This window comes from Sus scrofa, chromosome 15 (genome assembly GCF_000003025.6).
Source record: "Sus scrofa isolate TJ Tabasco breed Duroc chromosome 15, Sscrofa11.1, whole genome shotgun sequence".
Lineage (NCBI taxonomy): Eukaryota > Metazoa > Chordata > Mammalia > Artiodactyla > Suidae > Sus > Sus scrofa.
The window spans coordinates 71,800,854-71,826,299 of NC_010457.5; the positions used below are offsets into that span (position 1 = coordinate 71,800,854).

The 25,446-nt window shown below is 35.4% G+C and overlaps 1 protein-coding gene across 14 annotated transcripts in view; it reads right to left on the reverse strand.

Moving 5' to 3' along the window:
• Positions 1 to 23,337, reverse strand: part of SCN3A (sodium voltage-gated channel alpha subunit 3) — a 106,861-nt gene extending 83,524 nt beyond the window's left edge. For 6 of the 14 annotated variants that reach the window (XM_021074941.1, XM_021074940.1, XM_021074937.1 and 3 more), the window contains exons 1-3: positions 23,073 to 23,328; positions 17,139 to 17,146; positions 6,448 to 6,644 (exon numbers count right to left, since the gene is read on the reverse strand). The gene's annotated coding sequence lies outside the window, so the exon portion shown is untranslated. Of the gene's footprint in view, positions 1 to 6,447; positions 6,645 to 17,138; positions 17,147 to 23,072 lie in introns of all 14 variants that reach the window. The other 8 variants (XM_021074932.1, XM_021074939.1, XM_021074934.1 and 5 more) reach the window with 5 other exon arrangements.

Sequence of the window (25,446 nt, forward strand, 5' to 3'; positions counted from 1 at the left end):
TGCTGTTTAGAAACCTCTCATAATTCTTTGGCAGTTTTATTTTAATCATTTTCCTCTTTTTTCTTGTTCTTTGTGAGCTTATTATACAGAGCTCTTACATAATTTTTTATTTCTATTAGACTTTAAAAAATTAATCCCTACTGATGCCTTGGTGTGGAATATATATTTTTAATGAATATATTGCATTATAATTTATTAAAACATATCTAATTTAACATACCAAATTTTCTCCAGAATTGTCCTTGCCAGGACAAAAAGAGGTAAAAGATCTGAGGAGATATCTCTTTGATTAAAAACTAAATTGTCTCTGTATATAAATATGTGTGAATAAAACAAATGCATCCTTCTGTTAACCAAGAAAGACTATGATTCAAAATATCCTATTATAGGGATGGACAACAGAATTTCAAACATAGAAGGAAACTTAGGATCATTTATTCAGAAGATATTTATTGAGGGACTATTATGTACCAACACTATGGTTGGACTAGGTATCCATTGTCTCTGCCCTTAAGGAACTGATAGTTCACTGGGAGAGAAAGATTTTTATAGAAATAATTATATATAGCTGGTTATTTTCTGAGGTCCATAAATGGGAGCAATTTATTCTGCCGACGGAGGGTATTGTTCAGGGAAATTTTCCTGATGAAGTGATATTGGGGTAGTATTTGACCAACTAGCTGTGATGGTGGTAAATGGGGGAGGGTTGGTAGGAAGACATATCATTATAGACTTGCTAGGGGTAGGCAGGGAGGCAGCATGTATGTTAATGCAGAAATAAAAGAGAACATGGATTGTTTGGAAGGAATCATAAGCAGTTCATTTTAGGTAGGCAGCAACCTGCCCAAAAGGAAGTGGTAAAAGAAAGGAATGGAAATTTAGGCAGATATAGATCACCAGAGGTCTCATTCAGCACACTAGGTAACCTTTGGGTGGGGACTGGCACAATTGTTTTGAAGATAGGAAAGATGGTGGCAGTATGAAGGGTAGACAGGTAGGGAAAGGTCCTCGAGCAATAGTTTTTAAAAATTTTAGTTTTAGGATCCTTTAATACTCTTAAAACTACAGATGACCTCAAAGAGCTTTTGCTTTAGGGGGACTTATCGCTCCATATTTACCATTAAAAATTAAAATAGAAAATTAAAAACATGTATTAATTAACTTCATAATAAGCACTTGTATGTTTACATATAAAACAGATTTTTAATGAAAATAATTATATTTTCCCAAATGAAAAGAATTAGTAAGAATAATGAACTTGTATTACATCTGGGCAAACCTCTTTATTGTCTGGCTTGATGGAATACAGTTAGAGTCTCACATCTGCTTCACAGTTCACTCCTTGAAGAAATGTTGTTTTGGTTAAAGTACATGAAGAAAATTCTCACCTTTTTCGTCAATTGTGAATATTCTTCTTTGATACAAACTACAACTATACAAACTGTAGTTTCTTAAATGAGTTTCAATATGGAATCTGAAATCTTAGCAGGGAACTTTTGCTTGACCTTGCCCTTTGGATGGATTTTTGTACCATCGTGCATGGATCATTTGGAAAATATCAGCACCTTACTATGCATATTTTCAAAATTTGGACAAATTTTTATGGTATAACATTCAAAAGTCACAGTTGTTAATATCACCATTGATCTCTTGAGAAAATTCATAATGTATTGGAAGGCTGCCAGCTCCCAATGTCAGGTAAAAGTTTTCCAAAATCCCAATTTCCACTTGAAAACTCCAATTTTAACTTTGACAACAAATGCTGTCATTTGCTATTTCTGAAATGACAAGGTTTTTCCTTTGTTCATTTTTGAGAAAATATCTGCCAAATATCCAAGTCTGAATAACCATAGATTGTCAGTTCTTTCTTTCTAGTGAAAATGGTGTTCCATGAAAAAAAAAAGTGGTGTATTCAGCTCCTGACTGATGCAGTCAGACAAGTGCTTTTCTTTGAAACAACCAGAATGCAGCAGAGGTGTTTTATGTATTCTTCTCCTTTCATAATAGAGAATATTAAAAAATATGTGCTCTTTAGGGTCAAGATTTAATAAAATAAATAGTATTTACTGCTTCATCAAAGATGTACTTATGTGAACTGGCTTTTTTTTTTTCTTACTGAAAGTGATAGTGAAGAAAATAAAGACACTCCTCCTACAGTTTGATGCCACTACCTGGATTCCTATTCGGGCATTAGCAGTTTTATCCCCATGATTTAAGCATTATCAATTTAAATGTCAAAACAGTGAAAAAAGACAAACCATACCTTGGTATTGTTAAGAACATAGTTTAGACCTAACAGCCCCTCTGAAAGGGACTCAGGAATACCAACCACCCTTTGAGAAAAGCTTCTTTAGAAGAAAGTAGGTAGACACCAGTAGTCAAGGCAGAAGGCAAGAGAATTTGACAGTAGCTCTATTACTTTGGCATGGAGTTGACAATCAGAACTATATTAAAGCCCTGGCTCTGCTATGTTCTAGTAATGTGACCCTGAACAGTTTTTTTTTTTTAAACCTTTATAATCTTCAAGTTGTTTATCTACATAAAGTTAATATAGCAATGATAGCATATACTTCATAGAGTTAATATACCTTTAAATGAGGAAACTCATCTAGAGGTCAGCAAGTGCCTGGGAGAGAGCTGGCCATCAATAGTCAGGGAGAAAACAAACCATGTGCTCAAGGCATAATTAGGAGGGAGAAAACCAATGAGATTTTGTGATGACTTGATTTGAAGGTTAAAGAAGAGTTATAGGGTTAATTTCATTTTTCAGATTTCTGGTTTAAGCCACAAATTCCAACTAACCCAACTGAGAAATGGAGAAGGTTTGTAGGGCACAATAATAAATCCTGTTTGAGTTTTATTTAGTTTGAGATGCCTGTGAAACCATTGGATGTGTGATTAAAATATGGGCCTGAGACTCAAGAAAGCTGTCTGGGCTAGGAAAATGTTGATTAAGGAAATTACCAGTTGAAGAATATGCATTATATTATTCATGGAAAAATTGGAAAGACTGAAGTTCCCTTGTGGCACAGCAGGTTAAGGATCTGGCATTGTTACTACATTGGCTCAGGTCATTGCTGTGGTGTGGGTTCTATCCCTGCCCAGGAACTTCCACATGCTGTGGGAGTGGCCAAGAAAAGAAAGATGAAGAGGCAGGACTCTTGTGACTGACAATTTTTAAGGAGAGGGAACCAGAGGACATTAGACAATGAAATCAGAACAGTTATAAAGATGCCAACAGAGGAATTTCCAAGATGCTAATTAAAAGGCATGCATTGGGTTTGACAGTTAGTCCAACTTCCTGCCTTTAAAATAAATGAACAAGAGCAGGAAGCTAAGTAATCTTCACTGAAATGTCTATTGCCAAAAACAAATTATGCCTTGAGGCAAAACATTTTCCACACATTCTATTCTTGTCTGACTTTTCCCATTATTTTTAACATTTTAATCTTGAATTTTATTATTATGTGACTTTATAAAAGATCTCACTTATGTATAAATAACTACAGGAAAATAAATTTGTATAGCTTGGTTCAGTTTTCCAAATTCATATCTGTATGCTATGATACTAACATAAACTGCTGAAGATATATGAAACCAACAAATACAAAGAGTACAAAACTAATAATTGTTTTGTATTAGTTTGTATTGTTTTGTATTTCTTAGAATAGTTTAGAATAGAAGGTAAATTAAAATTTCCTAGAATTAGTTTGTCCTATTTTGTATTTCTTAGAATCTAAGAAAAATGGCATAGTAAATATTTGGGATATGCTTTTTTTTTTTTAATTAGACATATAACCTGTGAATTCTTGTCTTGCCTTATTTTCCAGAATAGAAGGCAGTTTGGTGAATTGTATTGGTCTATAACCTATTAGTATCAATAGTCCCTCTCTCTTTCTCTCTGGAGGGATTTTTATAATTATGTTACAGACAAAATGAATTAGTTTTGGTCTGTTCCCATGGAAACAAAATTATGTCAGAGGCTATAAATTTGCCATCTTCAAGCATGGAAAGTTGCTTTGTGTCATACAACTTGAGAGATCAGGGGAAAAAAAACATATCCAAATGTATTTTCTTGTTCTTAACGACAAGAAAGCAAGTTGCCAGGGAAAGGCTGGATCCATTACTGAGAAAAGGATTCTGTCTGTATTTTCTTGATATCAACAGAAGAGATTATTAAAGGAAAGGCATAATCTAAAAGATAAAATGGACCAATTAACTACTGTCCTATTGATGAAAGTTACTAATTTTTCACAAAAGAATTTTCATTTAGAGGTAATGATCATCCAGCATACTATATATCCTCAGGTAGCATGTGTGAACAAGAGCATATATACAAAAGCATACACACAGCCTTCAACACATTACAATAATAACCACAGGATACTCTCCAAGGCAAAATAAAATATTATTTTCCATGTTTTAAAAGTTTTTCATTATTTTTTGAAATAATACATCATTGGTGTGCTACCTAACCAGGTGGCTTTGAGGGTTAAATAGTAATAATAGATAAAACTGTTGAATAATACTATGTCTCAGAGACTCTGTCTTGTAACTTATGCATACCAACTAATTTAATTATCATAATAACCTTATGGGATTATTAGTATTATTATTCCCATTTTACCGATCAAAAAACCTAGGTGCAGGCAGTTTGGATAACTTGTCCAAGTAATAACTTAGAAAAGTAATAAGGAGCCAGGATTTGAACCTAGATAGTTCAGGAAATAGCATGGGTCCCAAGCCTGCAAAATGAGAAGAATTTGAGTTCATGTTTTCAGAAACGGAATTAGGATGAGTCAACTTACTTACTAGGAGGTTATTATGTTTAGAGCCCCCTGTTAGGAATGGGATGATGCAACCTAAGAAATACAGCAGTGTATCCTCACCTTTGTTTTAATGTAGAAGACAAAACAAACAGGAATGAACTAATAAAATTAAACCTCACATCTAATAGATACCTGCTAACATGTATGTTAAGCACTGTGTAGTTATTTGAAGGTAAATTAAAAGCATAGGCTAGCTTTCTCTTCTATGTAATGTACCTTTTACTCTTAGTGTGATGTCAAGGAATTCAGCATTACTATTGGTTTGGACAAATGTATTGAGAAAGTAACTCTATAGAATGGATATCACTATGCCATGGCCAAATACAAGAGAAATCTAGACTTTCTCTACCATCTTTCCCTATTAGGTAAATACATGATTATCTCATACACAGATATTTCTATTCATTTACTAATGATTTAATAAAATAATCTATTTTTGTCTTTCTCTACCTGGACGCAATGCCATGCCTCTGAAAAAAAAATAGCCGAGTATGAAAGCATATCTTCATCTGTGTCTTCAAAACAATTTTTATCTTGGAAATGATAATTACCTTCTAGGAGATGATGTCCCCTGTGACTTTGTCTTTATCAGATTGCTGTAAGCTCAAAGGGACACCTGCTAACTAATAATGACAATTGAGCCAACATTGTAACAGACAAATCAGCATCATTGTTTTTATCAGCTACTGAATTTTTTTCCACTCTGTGTTTGCAAACTAAAGTAAATTTTGTGTTCAGTGCCCCAATATCCATCCAACTTCGATACCTCTTTGAAGATTTTGCCAATCATTGGTTAAGGAGTAGGCATTTAGTTGAATTCTGGCCAATAAAAGTGAGGGTAAGTCTGCCAAGTGGATGTCTGTAAAAGATTTCTTCAGTCATAAGAGACTGAGGAGGAGACAGAATTCTCTGTCCCCTGGACATTATTACATCCGGGTATGATATATGGCACTACTGCAGTCACTTACGACCAGAAGGGATGCCATTGTGAGGGCAAAAAACACACACTGAGGGTGGCAGATCACAGAGATAGATCTGCCCCTGGGCTCTTGATGGATCATTCAGCTCTTGGACCCAAACAACCTCTGCACTGCTTGTTATGTTCAATAAACATCCTTCTTGACTTAGATAATTTTAGGCAGCTTTTTTAGTGAGTTGCAGCTGATACATCAAACAAACACTCTTCAGTAAGTTTAAAAACCTGGCCAGTTCAGAAACCAGTTTACTACCATACACTGACCACATATTTGGATGTCCTTTACCCTGAACAGACAGCTGAGCTATGGGTCCAATTACCAAATAAATATAATAAAATTCAAGTAAATACAATTTTGGGTAATTTACTAAATACATAGGATGACTGTCTCTCTTGAAAGAAAAAGAAATAAAAAGTTGGGTTAGTTTCTCTTTCTTACACCAATAGCCTTTGTCATCATTCCACTCTCTGAAGTCATCTCTGCCTCATTTCTAAGTGTTTGCCTCTTTGGAGGAACAAACTAGCAAGAAGGCAGGAAATCCTCTTTTGCATTTTTGTCCTGAAACAGCTGTTTTTATTAGCTAATAAAGATTTTAGTTTACTTTCCATGAACACAAATATACCTACTAGCTGTTTAGATACCTTAGGTAATCACAGCACCTTTTTTTCTGGAAAAGCTCCAGGCCACTTCTGGGAGTTATTTCATTTGTTCTTATACTATCCTTACAAGCGATTCTGTGTTTTTATTCCAGTAAGCTACTCTGCCACAAATTCTTGACAGGTATCTCATCCCTGATGAACTCTGATGTGGCTTGGCATCAGCTTTCTTGCTCCATGATCTGTATAGAAAGAGAACACAGGTGAAGTGAATCCAGCATCTTTGGCATATGGATTGATGCAAGTGCTCTAGTTCTGGGTCTGGGTTTTTGTATTTTTTTTAACGTATAGTCCTAGATCAAGAAAGCAGGATTGATGCAAAGCAGATTGTTTGACCCTTGTAAGCAGCATGCCCTTTTGTGCTCCAGGAAGGATGAGGCCAGGAACCACTGTCAGGATACTGGGGTGGGCATGGAGCTCACTTTTCTTCTTTGACAGCCTTGATTCAGTTACTTCTGCAGGCAGGCTACAGCTCCAGAGCATCTTCTGTTGTCCACTGCCTACTTCCTTCCCTTCTTCCCCTTCTTTACTTCCCCTTTGTTTCTTTTCTTCAAATACCACAAAGATTGAAGAGGTAGACTAGTGGAACATGTGGTACACATGTGGGTTATTATTCTAGTTCCTTTTCAGCTCCTTTTCCTCTCCACCTAAAACTCCATTTGATTGTCTAAGATAAAATCATTAATCCTTATTTGGTGGCTTCTAAGAATAAATTTTAGATAAGCAGAGGTGGGAAAAGTAGCATGTTAAACCAAGGCATAATATACAACAATCTGATGTCATATTCTTTCCAGATATAACCATTAGCAATGGCTAAAGCCAGTTAAACTGAGAATCATTTCAAAGGACAATATATGTAATTTTTAAATCAGCAAATAGTATTTAAAGAATATTTCAGTTCACTTATACAAAATTCATAAGTCAAACTGGTCTGGGTGCTCACTAATAAATCTCCTCTTACAATTTACTATGACAAAAAACCATTAAATGTCACCTTTTTATTTAATACATAGTCTTTTAAAATCTTTGTCTCTAGATGAAAACTCACTCCCAAGCTACCAGTCTTTTCTCTCATCTGTCATCAGAGTGATCTTTCTAAAACATATATATTACCCTTATTAAAATTTGTCAATGGCTATCAGTGACTTATAGTCACTTCAGCAAAGTCTGCAGGTACCTTTGTGATCTAGCCTCTGCCTCTCCTCTCTTACCTTTCACTTGATAGCAACACAGACCTGGCTCCGCCATCTGCTAATTGTGTGACCTTGAATGTTTTATCTAACAATCCAATTTTTAGTTTCCCATCTGTTAATGGGGATTGTAATACCCAGTGAAGTGGGTTTTGTTAGAATTTAATGATTTTATGCACACACACATGCATGCAAAGTCACTTGTACACTAGCTGGTATAAAGTATGTTTTCCATAAAAACTGGAGGTTTTAGTATTAGTAGAAGTAACAACACTTGCCGTAATAGTATTGTAGTTATTATTACTTTAATAATACCCACCAGACAGACCCATGCATCAGAGCCTGAAGTACTGAATTGTTAAATAAATTTATAGTCCTTAATAAATGACAGTTCCCTCTACTTTACAGCCACGTTTAATAAATGCTACTTCTTCTTTCCTTCACAGCACATAAGTAACTGGGTTTTAAATGTGTTTGTCTCCAACCTGACATATAATTGGCATGATGTTAAATAGCCAAATATCAATTTAGATATTCTAAATTATTTGCAGTCTTTTCTCTGGAAACATGGAGGAGGATGAGGTGGGGAGGGCTGAATATCAAAGAGGAATTAAGAAGTTAAGGAGGAACAGAAGAATAGAGTTTGAGAAAGCATATCAGAAGGTTCTGATTTGCTTGAGCTCTCTCTCTCCCTCCCACTTGTTGTGAAAAATCACTGATTCACAGATAAGAGAAAATATGTCTCCTGGCCTGGGATCCACATAAGAGAGATTTTTTTTCAGTATCAAATACACATGGGGCTGAGTAGTGATTTCTGCATATGGCTCCAATTTAGGCATCATACTTGCAGTTGTGATATGAGATCTTAAGTCTTAATAAGATCCTTATCTCATTAATCTTTCAAAGTAGACCATGACTTACAGATTAATCATGAAATAAAATTAGACTACTTGAATTAAGAAGAGAGTGAGGATTCTTTAAATCGGATCTGAAATTTAGTGAGCATAAGAATCACTTGGATTACCTTTTAAAGCTATAAATTTCTAGGTTAAATCTTTGGAGATTCTGAAAAAGTTGATCTGGAGCAAGGCCTAGGGAATCCGCATTTTAAATAAATTCCTTAAGTGTATTTGGTGGAGGTGGTACACGGATTACAATTTGAGAACATTATTCTGAAGGAAAAAGAGTTGAGATTACTATGACTAGATGAAGCGTTCTTTATACAATCCAGGCTGGAATTTAGCTAATGTTTCCAGTAGGTAAGAAAAAGTGGAAGTACACTGGGTCACATGTATTTGATTTTATTTTAGGAAATAAAAAACAATTCTTAAAAGCTGTTTATAAAAAGACAAATTTTCTCCAAAAGCTAAACTGAGGGAAGAAGTTTTTAAGTAACATGCTTAAACAGATGTCTTAAATTTAATTTCACAAAAGACCCATATAGGATTTAATCAAATAAGATTTTTACGTATGGCTAAAATTAGTTAAACTCAGTAAATTCCATTAAGATGGTGATGACATAAGATGATTCAGGAACTATACTTTCAGATTATTTTACAAGTATTAGACCTGGAGACTCCCCCCCAAAATGGATAGCCTGTTTTTGAAATTACCTTAATAGAATTTTAATGGTTTGGAAATTAAGAAGTTCTTCATACCACAAATGAGGAAGTAGTATTTCAAAGAGCATGACAGAATCTTTACCCTGAAAATAGGTGTCATCAGCTGAGAAACTTTGGATAAAGTTACTTTAATTTTATTTTCTTAACCATTTCTATTTTCACTGTTAATGTTATTAATCTTAATGCTAATACCAGCAATTGAATTTTCTATAGACAAGTTTGTTTATATTTCCTTTTATAATGTTTATCCTAACAATTGATTTATCCTTTAATATTTTCTAGTCCAGTTGTTTATTCAGTTTTTGCCTTATCCAGCTCCATTGTTTTTAACCATCACTTTTCCTCTTTAGTTTATCCTTTAACTATTTTTAGCCACTTTTGCTATTTTCTTTTATTACAATCCATTTTTTATCTTCCTTTATGCTGACAACATGATGTACCTGCTTCAGAATTTTCCAGATCAAAACCATTTCTGACAAGCATTAAGCTGTAAAACTCTAGGGACTCAGCTTTGTGCAAGGGCTGAAGCAAATCCAAAGCTGCTCACGGAGGAACTCACAGATTTTGCCAGCAGGTCCCTGGCAGTGTTTCCCCATGGGGATGAGGCAGCCTTCCATCTGGATAGGATCACTGATTGGCTCTTCAATGTCTGTAATAGCCCTATTCTACCAGTGTTCATTTGGTTTTAAAACTTGAGGCCCTTATCAACTTCGAATGGTCAAATCACCAAGATACTATGAAGTGAAATACTAGAAGCTTATTTAGGAAACAAGCCATACAGCTACTTCTCTGGGTACTCCAGAGATTCTCCTGGATCAAATTTGACCATTAGAAGGCTTCATGGGGGGGCTGTGTTAACTTAAAATCTGGGATTTCTTTGAGTTGTATAAAATTCATTTCTGCCTTTACTCAAAAAATGTTGAGCCCAGGAGGCTCAGAGCTAAATATACATTCTAAAACAGTAACTTCATTAATCCACAGTCTTTTAACAAGTTTATCAGCTACATTTTCTCCATTTTTCCTGTCTTTAATCCTGCCTATTGCACATGGATTTTGAAAAAAATAACATACCACTTTACAAAGAAGTGAGATATAATGAAAGTCAAAATTCTCTAAATACTAAAAGACTTATGTGATTCTCAGCATGAGTCTGTGCTTCTTATAAATAAACCATTTATCTCAAGGACTATACTTAATTTCATAATGAAAACACTGAACTTGGAAGCCCAGTATCCTAAAAAATGTAAAGGATCTTTCAGGCCATCTGATTTCCCCATTCAAGTTTATAGTGGTGATCCTTAAAATTTATCATCAGAATCATCTGTGGGGCTTTTATTAAAACACAGCTTGCCAAACCCAACTCCAGAGTTGCTGATTCAGTAGATGTGGATGAAGCCCCAAATTTTGTGTTGCTAATAAATGCGCAGAGGTTGCTGATAATGCTGGCCCAGGAGTCACATGTTGACAGTACTGGCTTATAGAATCCAGAAGTTTATGGATTTTTTTTAAGTTAGAAATATATGTACCAGTCATACTGCCCTCATTTTTATGATTTCTCCAAGATGACCATCGTGACTTCAGTATCATTTGTTCATTTGTTTACTGTCTTGTGGTGTAATTCTTCTGAACCTGGAAGCTTGAAAAGATTTACAGTGGTACTTCCAGAGGCCTGCGATAGCTTCCTAACCTTTTCCCTGCTTCCACGTAGCCTATTTTCACCCACCAGTCAGAGTGATTTGGGGAAAAGAGAAAGCAAATTTTGCCATTCCTCTGTGCAGGGGTCCACAGGAGCTAGCCAGAGAAAAGGCCAAACTTTTTTTTTTTTTTTTTGGCTTTTCTGGGGCAGCTCCTGAGGCATATGGAGGTTCCCAAGCTAGGGGTCTAATCGGAGCTGTAGCCGCCAGCCTACGCCAGAGCCACAACAATGCAGGATCCGAGCCATGTCTTCGACCTACCCCGCAGCTCACAGCAACGCCTGATCTTAACCCACTGAGCAAGGCCAGGGATAGAACCCCCAACCTCATGGTTCGTAGTCAGATTCGTTAACCACTGTGCCACAACAGGAACTCCTTTTTTTTTTTCCAAACTCCCTTAATTTCACTTTTTTCTTTCCGAGGCTAGGGGTCAAATCGGAGCTGCAGCTGCTGGCCTACGCCACAGCCACAGCAACGTGGGATCCAAGCCACATCTGTGACCTATACCACAGCTCACAGCAATGCCAGATCTTTAACCCACTGAGTGAGGCCAGGGATTGAACCTGCGTCCTCATGGATACTAATCACATTTTTTTCCACTGAACCACAACGGGAACTCTGAATTACACTTTTGCTAAAATCTTTTTTTGTTAGCATCTAGAAATTTTCAAAGTATATATGTGGGTCTCATTATATTTACATTGGCCAGTGCTCATCTAGTATATACCTTTCCCCCTACTCCTTCACCCTCCATCAAGTGATCAAACCTATAAACAAATGTGTGAATTAAAAAAGGGGACAATCCTCTAAGATGCTCTAAAAGGGAGGGGAAGGCTCTCTTTGGATCGATAATCTTTGTGTTTTACTTGGTCAGATTGTTGTCTTTGTCCTTAAGTCATAGGATTTTAGAAAAGAAACAAAAAAGAACATTTTGTGTGTGTGTGTGCACGTGTACATGCATGTGTTTCTAGAGAAGAAACCACTTCAACTCTGAATGTAACAAAATTATAGGAAGCTTTCTATTTTGAGTAAATTGGCATCATGGAGAACAGAAAGCAAACAGTTCTCAGCCCAATAAACAACCTTTGATCAGTATTCCTATCATACATTAGTTTTGCTTCAGCCATAATACAGAGCCCTCAGAGTTGCCCTCAGCCACATCTTTCCTACTGCTTGCTGGTGCCTTGTGCTTTAGGCAGTTTCTTTCCAGGCAACCACAGACTGTTTACTGACTGTAATCAAAATGACAGCACACTGTTTTCATAACTGAGTGTTAAGAGTCGATTGCCTTTTTCGCTTGGCAACCTGAGGGAACTTGAGGTACAGCTTGTGTTACTTCAAGATGGTGGTGCTTACTTCTCCACATGTTACCTGCACTCCTTTGAGGCTTAAAATTCAGAGGATTGAGATTAGGCTAGCCTGGAACAGGAAGGCTATAAAATCTGCCACCTAGAACAGGGAGGCTATAAAGTCTGCCTTCAGATCAGTACTAGGGTAAACTCCACCGGAGCACAGGCTGATTTAGGTGGGGCTGAAGTTCGGCTGTCTCCGTGATCCTTCGCCAGCCAGAACATGGGCACCTTCTCTATTAAGCATTCCCCCCAAATGGATGGTTATAATGCTCTACCCTGAGGTGGTGCTGCAGAAGACAGTGTAACATAATGGGAAAGCATCCCCTGTCCAATCTTTTTAAAAACAAGATTTAATGAAAAGATAAGGAAGAGAGGCAGGAAAATAGAAAGAGGGGAATGAAACCTGTGATTCAGATAACCCATATTCTAGGCTTCCTTTGATATTACTTGCTGTGATATATTGAATACTCAGTGTTTTTGGTGTTAAGTGTCCACATCTGTTACAGAGAGGGAGATGGGGTGGTGGGGAGGGGGATGACTAGTTCATTTGCACTGCTTTTTTTTTTAATCTCTAAAGTGCTGGGACTCTGTGCTCAGTATATTCCAACATTTATCCCTCTGAGAGACAATGATGTGAGGGTACAACAGTCTCTCTATACTCTGAACCAAAAGGTCATTGAATATTGAACTAATTACCTGAGGTTGGCTGCGTTATACTTGTTAGAGTCTATTTTCATATTCAGAATACTTTAGCGAACTATGTGCTTGCTCAAATTTAAACTATGTTTTTTGTTAACTCAATGCCTTGAGCAGAGCAGAGCTGAAGGGTTGGTTGCTGAAAAGAACTATCCCTCAAATCCTTTCTAACTTCAGATATTCAATTCTGTATATATGATTTATTCATGAAATGGTAATATCAAAAATCTTCTCATTTGAGAAATACTATACAAATTACAGTTTTAAAAAATGACAAAACTTTGTCTAATTTTCAGTGAGATATGACCAGTTGCTTGGTTAAATCCCTCCCAAATAAAGTCTTCTGGAGTAAAGAAAAAGTGAAAATATTATCCCTTGGATCTGAATTCAGGACCCAGAGAGTCTGTATTTTCCCTTTAGCCATTTAGCACCTCACTGGCACCAAACAGAGCAAGGGCCTGTGTGTGCTGCCCCGATAACAGATGTAGATGATGCCACTTATTGTAGCTGGAGCCTATAGTGGAGCCTCTCTACATGTAAAGCAGGAAGGATGCTGTTTTAAAGGAAAGCCAGAATGCCACAGATAAGAGAAAATCAAAGTGATGCAAAATTTTATTTCAGATAGAGATTGCAGCAACCAATCTGCTAATTAGAACCAAGACAGGTATAGTCTGTCTGGCCCTTCCCAGGTTGGCGCTAGAATCTAGCAAATAAGACAATGGCTAGAGAGGGCAGCAATCATGAGGAGAAAAGTAAGAGCTGAACAGAGAAGATGCTAGGAAGAACAGAACTGGGGTTTGTGGCATTTCTACAATGTTGTATGTGTGCAACCTAAACTAACTCCTCAAGGTCATGGATAAGTCAGGATCCTGGTAAAATTGCCTATGCCAAGTTGGGTATTAAATTTACTCATTCTTCAAGTGTCTTTCCCCTTTTAAAAAATAGTAGACTTTTTTTTTAAGGGAAGTTTCTAGATTTACCAAAAAAATGATTAGGAATTTCACAGATACAGAAAACAAACTTATGGTTAAAGGAGAAGGAGGTGGGAGCGATAAATTTGGTAGTAGATACAAATTACTATATATAAAATAGATAATAAGTTCCTACTGTACAGCACTGGGAACTATATTCAGTATCTTGTAATAATCTATATAATATGAAAAATTATATATATGTACCTGAATCACTTTGCTGTAACCAGAAACTAACACATTGTAAATTAACTATATACTTCAATTAAAAATCATAAAAATAAAATATTTATCAATTTTTTTTTAAAGTTCAGACTTCCCACATCAAGTATGCCATTTGTTTTCAACTTTTTTATTCAGGAAGAAATTAAGAGAATAAATAGAAAATATGTTGTTATTTATAAAATTCCCCAAATTTAGCTTTCCTAGGGGATATACATTGTTTTAAAAAAAGAGTATTGTTTTATGGTTAACTTGATCTCATAGAGTGTTGTTTGAAACATAGCACCAATATAGTTCATTTAATGGATATTAAAGGAACTGTGTCTTACAGTGATTCGGGACAATTTTGCGATACCAAGTAAAAAACAAGTCTAACAAATGTATGAGTGCTTGCTGTTGTGGTTTCCATGGCATGTCTTAACTCTTGTGCTAATTTGCATGGAAATCTGCATCATGATTTGGATGTGCTCTGCCACTTTTCATTTACCCCTAAGCATTACCCTTTCCCTTTTCACAATATACTACATGCTTTTGAATAACAAATTGGGATTATTTTCCCCAAAGAATCAAGATAGTCCACTCAGTTGAGGGATTGGTCATATCAACAGTAAATGTTTTGCCCTCTGCACTGGCTGCATTATTTAAGGTGGTTCTTAATCAAAACTTTCTTTTTTTGGTTCAGGCTTTCATTTTTGTTACAGTTACTGGTTTGTTATTTATATTTTTATTGTAGATTACCCAAGCACTTTGTGTATAAAGGTAGGATGTAATTTTTTTTTTAAGCCAAGGCTCTAATCCCAGTTTGAGAACGCAAGCATCATTTCATAGACATCCATCATAAACATAGCCTCAAACATAATATTGTATTCCTTCTGTTTACTGTGTAAGCACCAGCCTCCTGCTTCAAAATATGGATATTCTCATCCTAAGATTTAAGATGTCTTTTACATATGGTGATAATTTTTGTGACCTAGTTGACAGAATGGTAGAGGTAAAGAAGAAAGCATAGTTAAGCAGTAATCTTAAAGGATGTTTCTCTAGAGGAAAGACTTTAGAATATAATCAGCCCTGAAGTACGTAGAGGAATGTTGTATTTGAGGCTACCACAGTCTCTCCCCAGTTGTGGAAAGGACTATGGGAAATCAACATGGAAAAGCAGCTGTGGTGTTAACTCAGCAGATGTGTCCTTAAAGACTTGAAAAGGCTGACTCACCTTAGTAATGGAATTCCTTTTAGGAAATACAATTCATTATTAATTCCATTTAGCTATTAGATTAATTCATTTCTTCTTCAGAAACACCACTTTCTGAAAATACACTTAAGTGAATTTTGGCTTTAAAATATCTGTTGGTTTACAGATCTTCCTTTCCTCTAAATCTGCCACAATTGCAGTTTCAAAAATTAGAAATCAATGTTTTGCTTGCAGCAGAATGACCTGGATATTCAAAGAGTATCTTTTAATGGACACTCTTATTTTAAGACTTAATTTCAAAAGAGCAATTTATAAGGTAAAGAATAAAAAGAAAGAAAAGCTCTGGTTGTACAAATTAAAGTTCGTGGATGTTTATTTCTGAGTGTGCACATTTGCAAAATATACCATAACCAGCAGCTGGGTCAACTTTCAAGTAGAGGTAAGGATAGGAAATTAACACTTTGAAATATAAAACTGCTTAAACATATAGAATAAATACCAGCCTTTTCAACCAAGGGAAAAATGGACTTGAATGTATTTCTTTTTTTTTTTTTTTTTTTTGCTAGTTAAGTATTTGTGTAGTCTCTTTACTTGCACTCACTCATTTGTTAGAATTTTGAAATTATTTTGAAAGTCATTTCTCAGCTGTCTTTAACTTCCCCTAGCCAAGCTTTCATTAGCTTCTCTTGTTTTTCTCTGCTTTCCTTCAGTCACTTGGTTTTCAAACATGGCTGTGTATTTGAACTATACTTGCAAAGCTTTTAAATAAACACTGATACCCAAGCTCAGCCCGGAGAAGCTAATTAAACTGGCCTAAGGTGGAGCCAGCTTTGCTCTTTTTTAAGCTTCCCAGGTGATTCCAATGTGCAGCTGGAGATGTTGGCTACTCTATGAATAAGCTCATATGTTTTACCTCTTTCGGTTTTCTCTCAGATGTTTGCATATCTGTTTCCCTTCAAGTATTTTATGCTCCTGTCATTTCTTTCTTTATTATTATTTTTTGTCTTTTTGCCTTTTCTAGGGCCGCTCCCACGGCATATGGAGGTTCCCAGGCTAGGGGTCTAATCGGAGCTGTAGCTGCCAGCCACAGCCACAGCCACAGCCACAGCAACATGGGATCTGAGCTGCGTCTGCATCCTACACCACAACTCACAGCAACACCGGATCCTTAACCCACTGAGCAAGGCCAGGGATAGAACCTGCAACCTCATGGTTCTTAGTCGGATTCGTTAATCACTGAGCCACGATAGGAACTCCACTCCTGTCATTTCTTTAGTGAGGTTTTAGAAATCTTATTTAAAAATATTTTTCATTTTGCTTTTTCTTTCTGATTTTCCATTGAAGGAGGCCTCATAGAATGAGGCCAAGGAGATCTCATTCTAGGCACATGTATTTGACTTGTACTCTTATCTAATATCACCAAGTTTTATGTCAGTAATAAAGAATGCAATATATATATGAATTATACTTTTGTCTATTCTCCCAATGCTAATATAATAATATAATTTTTGGTATAAGTATGTAAAGATTGATAGTAGAACCCAATAAAATTGGTGAAAACTAATATTAAGAATGGATTTACTTTAACTAATCATTATTGGCTATGATTAAAGATAGTTTAATATTTCAGAACTTTGAAACCATGTGGACTTAAGGGCACGTAAATATCATATTAATAATATTTTCCTACAAATTTCAATCATTTCAGAACAGTGCAGAAGTGGGAATATTACATACCTCATCAACTAGCATCAGTAACAAGTTATCCATGGCAAGGGAAGCATTAATAGCACAAAAAAAAAAAAAAGGGAAGAAAAAGGATATAAGACAATTAAAGTTTGGCAATGTATAAGTAGTAAAAACAGAAATATATAGGGAATATGTAGCACATGCAAGGATTTGAAATGAAAGAGATAGAAAAATGATGGGCAGTTGATTAAGTGCAGAGAAATAGACAAGAAATCTGAGTTCCAGTGTGGCTGTACCTCCAAATACAGTCAAGCAATTTATTTCCTCTCCATGAAACTTATTTTCACTAATTAGTAAAAATACTGGTTACATTGGCAAAAGGAGAAAACACCTGGCCCACAATCCCTTGGCCATATCCTGCCTGTAGGTATGCTTTGTTGGATTTATTTAGTATTATAAATAATTTGAAGTAGAAGACAAAATTCAACAATAGGGAGAGTTCTCATAAAAATCTGGATTTTAAGCTTCTTTGGAAAAATCATTCTATTCAGCAACCTCCTGGTTCTAAAGAGCTTGCCTTTTTTTTTTTTTTCTTTTTTTTTTTTTTTTTTTTTTAGGGCCTCACCAATGGCATATGGAAGTTCCCAAGCTGGGGTAGAATCAGAGCTGCAGCTGTAGGCCTACACCACAGCCACAGTAAAGCCAGATCCTTAACCCACTGAGCAGGGCTGGGGATTAAATTGGTGTCCTCATGGATTCTAGTTGGGTTCATTACCACTGAGCCACAACAGGAATTCCCTTCCCCTCTCTAGAAAGGGAATAGGCTGTGGAGTTCCTTTGTCCCAGTCTTACAGCTTTACTCATTTTTTCTTAGTTGCTTTGCTCATGTAGGAATATGGGCTTTTTTACTGGAGAGTTTATTCTTAAGGTTATTCCGACCATGATATGAGTTCCATGAAAGGAAATTGCTCAGAATACTTCATTTAGTCTATTGACATACCACCCTAAATGTATCTGATCTCATCAGAATATTTTGTTTAGATACAACAAAAGTAACTTATAAAGAGAAAAATATGACAAGCAAAACCACAAAGGACACAGAGAACCTAGCAAACAGGTTATCGGTTCTCAAATAAAGGCTTGAGCCCATAAAATGTGTCCTACTAATAAGTCTTGTGTAAGAATATTTGGGGTTCCAGTTCAGAAGCACAGTGTCATATAACAATAAGAATAGGGGTTTAGTGAATTATTCCAGTTCAAGCTCTTGGAAAAAGAAAAGGACAAAATGTTCTGTACGACCCAAGTAAGAATAAAGTATATGCTGTATATTAGGAGATTAAAATTCCCAAAAGTGAACTTCTTGGCAGAAAATGGCCCAAGTTATTTATAGAGTGACTTCTCATCTTTGAAATCACCCATTGAATAAAATAATATTAAACCACTGTTTAATAATTTAAAGACCATCATTCACTTTGTTTCATCTCAGAGCTTAATCACTTGAAGAGCTCCCTACATGCAGTCTCCAAAAGGATGAACATAATTCAATTATTACAGAAATAACTCCAGACTTTTAAAAGGTTTCACTGAACTTAAACAACCTCTAAGAATTCCCTTATGCAACCACCACCTAGCATATGTTTATATGCATTGTATTCATGTATAATGTATGTATTTAATTTGTAGGCATGCTTATAACTTACAGTTATTCCCTATTCATATATCTTGGGCAGAAATTTCTTTAAAATTCTTTCTATAGGGTCCTTTATCAGTACAAACCCCAGAAAAAAGAGGTGAAATATTAAAGAATCAGTTAACAAATACATGGCATATTAAAACTTCTCACATCTGGTTGAGTAGATATAATATTTACAAATGAATTTTAAAGAATTTTTCTACTGTGGATAATTATACATCTGAATGTAGATTCAAATTCCAGATATCCGAAGAGCAGGTACCTGTCAGGTAGATCATAGAGCAAAGTACATCTTTGCTTAGCAAGAGAGCAATATTTTCTTTATTAACTTATTTTCAAGTAAATGAAAATTAACACTGTTCTGCTCTTAATGCTACACTTGTTATTTTCCATTAAAATGCATCCAAAGAATGTGTTAACTTCACCACACTATGAAAGATATTATCAGGTAAATCTGAACTAAAAATGTAGTTTCCTAATTGAAAATAAATACATGAACTTGCAACACAAAGGATGATACAATTGGCTTTTATCTTTCCCAAATTTTATAACTACCTCAAAGAACAGTCTACCTCAAGAACTAGTAGTTTGGATACCGGGTTCTCCATTGGATTGCCATAAAAGGTGTTTATGGGGTAAAATTCAAGTGAAAGCAAAGGTAATTTAGAGTTGAAGTTAATCAAAATTTTAAAATAGATCCTAAGTACAGAAGTTTATTGTTAATATCTTAAATTATATTTCAGGGGTAGGTAGATAAATTAATTCTTACAGTTTTAGAAAACTTGTAAAATAGTGATCAATATTAAGGTGGAATGAATAATATACTTTTAGATGACAAATTAAACATGAATTCCCAACTTTCAGTGGGTTCACGATGTTCCTATACATGAATGGTAATGAGAAAAGAGTAATCTGCACAGGTACCCATTCAAAGAAATTTTACTATCTAGTCACATGTTCATTCCTTGTTAAAAAAAAAAAATATCTGTTTTGATATGCTTACATTTGTGGGTGCTTTCAGTTAACTCCTAAAAATAATCACAAGAGCTGAGAGTAGCTACAGTCAGGAGGGAGATGGACCAGTAACAAATTCCAAGCAGAGCAGTCTAATTGAGAAACCATCCACTCATATCTTTAAGCCTCTCAAACTCAGGGCCATCTCAGCTCTGTCTAATCATGAGCCCATTAAGTTATCTTGGCTGCCATGAAGATGAAACTGACAGCGCAGTTATTTGAGTCATTTTAAAGAGACCCAGGGTGGTTGAAGGGAAGGATTAGGAGGCCTGGGGTGCTGAAATGACTCCCAGCACCACGTCCCCAAGATCCCAGTAGCACACTGCTGTCAAGAGCACGAAGCTGTGTGTAGAGAAAACCTTTAGAGGGGAGCAGAGGTTTTGCAATATGTCAACAATAAATGTACAATTTGACTTTCTACTGTTTATTGTACCATCAATATGATTTAAGTAGTAGATACTTTGTGAGATCATCACATAGCCCAATGCATGCAATCATTTCTGGGATTCAGGTCTTTAATGTGATTGGTCATAGTAAATTCTTTGGCATATAAATGTGATTCTTGGTGAAACCTAGGTTTTCTTTATGAATCGTCATAGACACCTTTTGTCTAATAGGTATATCTATTAAGGCACAGGTGAAATAAAGCCTCTTTCCCCTATTACGTTAAAAAGAAGAAAGCCTTTGAAGTGAGATCCGTGATAATATATAATTGGGCAAAAAAGTGGTCTTCTAGAAGGTATTACAAGAATTCTATAAACAATCTAGGAAATGGCCAGGATGTTAACAACTAGTTGATATTATTATAGGGAACACATTTTCGTTGTTGTTTCAGAAAGGGCATTCTTCCAGGATGAGAATTATTTACTTTTTAACTGTAGAATTTCTTGGCAGTTTTACTCTGTCCTTCCTGTTATGGTGGAAGATACATCACCGTCACCAGTATTAACAATGATACCTATTCCTTTTGGTACGGGGTTGCAGAACAGAGGAGGCGGGGAGGTGGGTACTTACTCATGTCCCAAGATATATAATAAACACTGGAAAGACATCTATTTACACAATCCTGCAACATAGGCATTATCATTCCTATGTTATAGATGATGCAAATTCAACAGAGGCTCAGAAAGTTTAAATCTTTGTCAGTTAATAGTGGAGCTAGGATTCATTCTGCCAAACCCTTGCTCTTAACCACTTCTTCATATTGCTTTCTGGTTGTTTCTACCACAGAAGAAACTGGCCAAGGGCCTTTAAAACATCTGTATTTCTCTCCCCCCATGTTTAGCACACCATTAATGATAATAACAAATCAGTAAAAGTCAAAGATGTGTCAGATTACAGTTAAGCTAAGAAATCAATTGGAGAAAATCCAGATAAATTAGAATCATAGAATTTTAAGAATTAAAAGTATCCTTGGATATCCTGGATTCCAATTCCCATCTTTTACAGGTGTCTCTTCTGTCTGAGGTGACAAAGATTATTAGTAGCAGAACTTGACAGAAATCAAGACTTTCAACTCAGTGCTCAACCTATTTTTCTCTACCACACTAAAAAATTACAGTTTTATTCTTGACCTCGCAAATGAAGTCATTGCTAGCTTGTTTAAAAAATAAGATACCAGACTTATTTCATATCATTTAATCAAAATAGGCTTGATTTCTAGAAATATTCAAAGAGCACATTTGGTGAAAAGCTATATACTATTGCTTTTCACATTGTGACTACAAATAGAGACAAAAATGAAGAGATTCTTGCAACTATACCAATAAAAATATTCCTAACATTCATAAGCATCCATTCATAAATGTAAAACAGTTTAGAAAGACCAGCTCTGGTGTTTACACAGAACAAAGTTACATTCATTCACCTGTAGAGAAGCATGGAGTGTACAATACGCCCAAGCCAATTAATATCCATTGCTGGGAACCCTTTTCAAAGAAACAGTTTTCTTTACATCCTATGGTAGGAGTTCTTCTGAAATATTCAAGACCCAGGGCTTTTCTCTGAGGCAACCACTATTTTGCAATGTTTTTAGAGGGAGTGTTATTGCTACTCAATGTAAAATCTTAAGTAAGAAATCAGTATTTTACAAAATCATTAGATATTACAGTCGCATTCAAAGCAGAGGCCTCAAGTTCTATTTTTAGGATAATTTGACCAGTACTGACTAGAAACCCAGGCTGAAATCAGAAGTCTTTATTCCATGTAGGGTACTCACTACTTAGACTGATTGTGATGAAATGTTTTCATGCAAATTCCTACAAGCATTTATGCCTTTATCTTTGTCCTTATATGCTACATTACACCACCTGTTGTATTTTTTAAAAAACCTCTATGATTTTTAAAACTCTTATTTAAATTAATACTTATACATTTTCTGATGGTAATTTTCTGTTCTATGTGACTACTGAGTAAAACATTTATGATTATGCTATAAAATATTTTAAAGAAAACTACAGAAAATATAAATTGTATATAAACTAAATAATTGGTTTTTGTCCATGTAGCTCTCCCAGATAATTAATAATAATAACAACCTATTAAGCCTACAGAGAAAAATATAGAAATATATGAAGCTTATGAGAAAATTCATCAAGAAAATAACAATTCCCTTTAAATCAATAAATTGGTAAATATTTAATATAAAATGAATATATTAAAATAAAGAAATAACATATAATAGAGTATATAGGGATCATTTTATTATTAAAAGGTTAAATCTCTTTTTAATTTAGTATTGATGAGAATAAATTATTTTAGAGACAAATAATAATGTTTTTCAAAGAGCTAAACATCTCTTATTGTTATCACTCACTATTACGCATGGCCTCTCCAAAGCTGTTAAAAAAAGGACTAAAGCATAAGAATGATAGTTACAATTTCACTATACATTTATGTTTAAAAAATACTTGACACAATGGACATTTAAATATAAGTGTACAGTCACAAAAGCAATTAGGCTAGCTTTGTGTATTAAAAAATATTTCGTCTGATTACAATGAATCATAAGCATGTAGATACGTGTTTCAAAGATGCAAGCTCAGTTTTGCCTAGTCTGTACCATAAGTCACCATTTCTCTGCAGAGGCTCTATTTCCTTTGAGATAAAGGAATAGTAAGCAGTTTACACATTAGATGATGCCTTTGGTTCCTATAATTTACATCTAAACAGCATTAGGTTAAAAATAGCAGCATGAAGATGATTTTAAAATAAAAAAAAATTGATCCGGTGGCTGGATTCTATGGTTCAGATAATTAAATGTTTTGCCAGCTTACCTGATAAAACAGAGCCTTATGGATCACAGCATAACAAAGCCCGCATCCAAGATGGTTAGAGTACAATGAGCCTTCCCTTGCAGTTGTTCAGATTTTTGGCCACAGAGGTTTATATATTAACTACAATATTTTATTTTCTTTGCTTTCTCTGTGGATAAGAAAACAAAGAGCCTTTTCCAGAATCCTCTCTGCTTATGCCTCCGCTTCCTGTTCTGAGATTCACTCTATGGTACCCAACATATATCAGAAAACAGCTTTGAGGAGGGGAAAAAAAAAAAAAAAAAAAAAAAAAAAAAAAAAAACCTGACAGTACTCAACATAGTACCGCCATCTACTGGCAGACACACAAAATTGAACAAAAGGAAAACATCCCTGTTCTTTATCAGGAGGTGAAATGTAACCTATCCCCTTTATATGATTATGTGCAAAAATATTATTTTATAATCTAGGCAAGTTTTTCCAATGTTTTATATTTTTCTAAATTTTATAAGTTTACAAAGTGGATTCAACCATAAGTTATTTTAACATCTAACAATTAAAAATCTTCTGGGAGTTCCCATCATGGCTCAGAGATTACAAACCCAACTAGTATCCATGAGGATGCCGGTTTGATCCCTCGCCTTGCTCAGTGGGTTAAGGATCCAGAGTTGCTGTGAGCTGTGGTATAGGTCGCAGATGTGGCTGGGATCCTGTGTTGCTGTGGCTGTGGCTGTGGCTCTGGTGTAGGCCCACAGCTACAGCTCCAATTCGACCTCTAGCCTGGGAATTTTCATATGCCATGGGTGTGGCCCTAAAAAAAAATTCCAAATTTCTGTTTGAAAATCAGGTTTTTAGATAACTTTAACACCTTATTTGTAGGGTTTTGCAAAAATCTCTCTTGTGGCCTGCTCTAGTTTTCTGAAAACGTTTTTTTCACACTTGATGAATTCTTTTCTGAGTGAGTAATCTGACTCCTTAAAGAACAGTGTAATAGGTATTCACTGATAGTCATTTTGTGTTGCTTTTTGATAAAATATCTTTAAGAAATAATATATGAATGTGAAAAAGTATGTTAAACTTCAATGAGACACACCTAATTTAGATCTATGGATTATTTGGTATGTGTATATGACAAGAGGAACAGTTGAAATGCATCTTACATAAATCAATCAATGGTTACATATTATTATTACTATGTCTTTAAAATAATAAAATGTAGCTTATAAGGGTATTGAAGTACATAATACATAAACAAAATAAAAATGATTAAAAGAGACTTAACTAATCAAACTGCTATTTATTTCATTTGACTATTCAATTTACTTTAGAGAGAACAACTATAGGTTTATTAATTAATGATTAATTAATTAATATGTTAATATAGAGGGAGCACCTTAGTATGTGTCGGCACTATATTAGCTTTCAAAAGACAAAATAAAAATACAAAGTGCCCGTCATCAAGGAGCATACAATGTATGATGAAGAGAAAAATATAGCAGATGCCATATTGTTATGCCGTGTGCTCAAGAAGTATTATTTATTTAGCTTTTAAATTCCAGCCCCATTTTGCCTAATGGCAGAAAAATAAATCTTGTCAATTCCAGGTGGACTGAGTCACTTGAGGCTTTTCCCAATGATTTCAGGTTTACAGTCTTCTCAAGGGACCTGACCTAAGTCCAGGAATGCTTCTATATGGAGAAGGGAAAGTATGCTCCCCAGTCTCCCTCTTTTCTATGTGGGCATCCAGTGAAGTGTAGAATCCTATATGATCCATGGGCATCATCGTCTCTCTTCGCAGACATCTACCAATGTGCCTACATTCCTGTTTTGCCCCAGAAGAACCATCGATTCAGTTTTGCATGGCAGCAACCCCTCTTCATAACCATTAGTTACCTCAAGTTTTGTTAGGTCTTTCTCTCAGGTAACTTTCATTCCTGTGCTTAGGGGAGGAGGGAAGAAAAACAAATAGCAGGGCTATAATTGACTGACATAAGTGCCACATGGCCATCTATATTCTACTGTTTCCATTGCATGAAGTGTAATTTGTTCTGTGGGCTTCCGATAAGTGAGGCATAGTCCTTGCTACATTAGAATATTTCAACTTCTCATCTTCTCATCTTTCTGCCTTTTTAGCCACTCCTGGATAGGCAAGCTGTATAGAAGGCCCTTATCAGAGACCTTAGTTGGGTTATGTTCCCTTGCTTCTACACAAACTTCCTTTCCAGCCCCCAGAGTTTAGCTTGGACCTCTTCCTTCTGTGCCAGTGCTAAACTGGAACCACAGGTTTTCCTCTGAAATCTTTCTATGTTGTATGGAATGTGTTAGTTTGCTTGGGCTGTTATAACAAAGTTTCACACTTGGTGGCTCAGACCAATTGAAACATATTATCTCACTG